Source organism: Bison bison, unplaced genomic scaffold (genome assembly GCF_000754665.1).
Source record: "Bison bison bison isolate TAMUID 2011002044 unplaced genomic scaffold, Bison_UMD1.0 scf7180017857661, whole genome shotgun sequence".
Lineage (NCBI taxonomy): Eukaryota > Metazoa > Chordata > Mammalia > Artiodactyla > Bovidae > Bison > Bison bison.
This window is the reverse complement of record NW_011488234.1, coordinates 169,300-172,221: the sequence shown is the minus strand read 5'-3', so window position 1 is coordinate 172,221 and position 2,922 is coordinate 169,300.

Genomic DNA, 2,922 nt, shown 5'->3' with positions numbered 1-2,922 from the left:
CCACCCACCCAACACACAGAGACAGACAGGTCCACGTCCTGCCCTCTGGGTGGGGAGGGGCCCATGGTCCTCACTGCTGACAAGACTCTGCTGTCTTCCTCCTCCTACCCCCAGGATCTATAGGCCTAGGGAGATTCTAGATGCCCCCCTTCCACTCCCCTAAACCCCTTCCCAGCTCCAGGGTCCTGCAGACTCAGGGAAGCCCCCAGATCGTATAGGATCTGGTGGTGGCCCTGGGGTCCCCCTGGCCTCAGCAGGGTCCTGCAGTAGTGGAAGGCCCCACATCCAGCCCTTGGACCTGGTTATGACCTCTTCCATTCCATCCCACCCCACTGTTCTGTAGACTCAAGGGCCACCCTGACACACGTGCCCTCCCCCTCCAGGGTCCAGGATGAGGGTAGCCCCATTCACCCCCATTCCCGTCTTGATCACCCCCAAAGACCCTCCAGGCTGCAGGGCAGCCCTGACCACCCCTCGCTACCCACAGGGTCCTGCAGGCAGGGCTGGAGGTGGAGCGACTCCGCGTACGGAACTTCTACCACCACTTCCACTCCAAGCGGGGGATGTGGGGTGCGCGCAGCCGCAAGGCCGCCCGAAAGGAGGCCCCCCAAAAAGAGGCCCCTTGAGGACCAGCGACCCCTCCCAGCCCCACCCGCCGGCCTGTGCTGGCAGCTGGAGGCCAGGCTCAGAGCCTGGACCCTGGGGACCCGGTGGGCTCATCCCGGGGCACAGCCACCATCGTGCCTGCCTGCTTGGGCCCCCAGGCCACTGCGCCCCCGGCCCCTCCCAGAGAGGCGGCCTCTGTAGCGGGCGGGGCCCAGGCTCGGCCCCCACGCCCCGTGCGATGATTTCTGTGAAATTTTGCAGTAGCGACGACATTGTTTTCAGGATTTCCAAGAGTTCTGTCTGTTCCATTTTTTATTCAGAATGAAATGAAATATTTTTTTTAGTTCTGACTCGCTCTCTGTGCCTGGTTATCTTGGGGGGCAGAGGGGCCTGGGCGCTATGCCTGCTCCTGACACCCCTTCCTGCCCTGAGCGTGGGACACTGCTGATCCCACCTTCCTCCACCTTCATGGCTTCCTGCCTCTCCAACATCTTCCTTTTGAGCTTCGGGCCCTGAAGAGAAGGGGCTTTGGACCTCCTCCCACCACCCTATGTATGGAGCCAGTGGTCATGGGCGAGGCACAGGGCCTTTTCACCCAGGAACAAATAACATCCAACCATGTTCTCAGTCTCACTTGTAGTGAAAACAACGTTGGATGCGAGTCCTGCCTCATCCTCCTCAAAGATATGGGAGCACTCAGCACCCGGGACTAGGGCGGGGGGTTGGGCAGGGGTGTCCTGTGACCGGGTTGGGGGATATAGTTAGGACTCAGTTGCCATGAATGGAGACCCCAGTGCAAACTGCTTTAAGTATAATGAGAGGTTTGCTTGTTTGACTGTTTTCATGTAACCCTCGTTCAGGGTCAGGAGCCCTGGGGAGTCAGACACAGGCTGGACGATGCTGTCAACAGGCAGCTCTTGCCTGGGCTGCCTGGCACTGGGTGCACCTGCCCATATGAGTTCCTTGTGGCTGCTGTAACAGATTGCCAAGAACAAAATGGCATTTCCTGTCTTACAGCTCTGGACATCAGAAGTCCTAAAATCGACGTTTCCAGCCTGCATTCTCTCTGGAGGCTTTAGGAATGAATCTGCTCCCTTCCTCTCCCAGTTCCTAGAGGGCACCAGGATTTCTTGGTGCATGGGCTCTTCCTCCATCCTCAAAGCCATCCGCTTACCGTCTTCATATCACTCTCTCACCTCTGCTACCATCACCATGTCTCCTCTGACTCTGACCCTCCCGCTTATAAGGACCCTTATGATGACACTGGACCCATGCAGATATCCCAGGACAATTGCTGCATCTCAGAGAACATCCTTCATGGATGGAAACACTCAATACTGTCACGATGTCAGTTTTCCCCACTTGATTCAGTGCAATCCAAATCAAAATCCCACCAACTGGGGCTTCCCTGGTGGTCCAGGAGTTAAGAATCCAGCGTGCCAAGTCTCTTGCCGTGGAGGTGACAGCCAGAAGTTCTGGGGATTAGGGCATGGACATCTTTGGGGCTGTTACTCTGTGTATGTCCTTATTCCGTGGGAAGGCAGCATGTCTGCCCAGAATTCCAAACAATTTTCTCAAGATTTACCTCACCATGGGGAGGATTTCAATGAAAGAGGGATCAGGCCCTGGGAAGACCCCAGGGATGCCCACAGCACTCAGCTCTGTGGCTGCCGACCAGGGCAGCCAGTGGGTGTCTGTGAACATTAGTCACTTGTGACTTGAACTTCACCGCAGGTCCTCCTGGTTCATAGAGGGCGAATGCCCACAAGGTGGAGGACACAGCAAACCTGCCTCCTCAAGCTACCAGATGCCCCAGCTCATACTGTCCACTCCTCCCTAATTGTCTAGTTCAGAAGGAATTGTCCCCAGTTACAGATATTTGTAACAAGAAAAAACTAGCAGTGAAATTAAGAATTGTTATTCAGTCGCTCAGTCGTGTCTGACTGTGATCCCATGGACTGCAGCATGCCAGCCTTCCCTGACCTTCAAAATCTCCCAGAGTTTGCTCAAACTCATGCCCATTGAATCAATGATGCCATCCAACCATCTCATCCTCTGTCGCCCCCTTCTCCTCTTGCCCTCAATCTTTCCCAGCATCAGGGTCTTTTTCAATGAGTCGGCTCTTCACATCAGCTGGCCAAAGTATTGGGGCTTCAGCTTTAGCATCAGACCTTCCAATGAATATTCAGGACTGATTTCCTTTAGGATTGTCTGGCTGGATCTCCTTGCAGTCCAAGGGACTCTCAAGAGCCTTCTCCAACACCACAGTTTGAAAGCATCAATTCTTCGGCGCTCAGCTTTCTTTATGGTCCAATT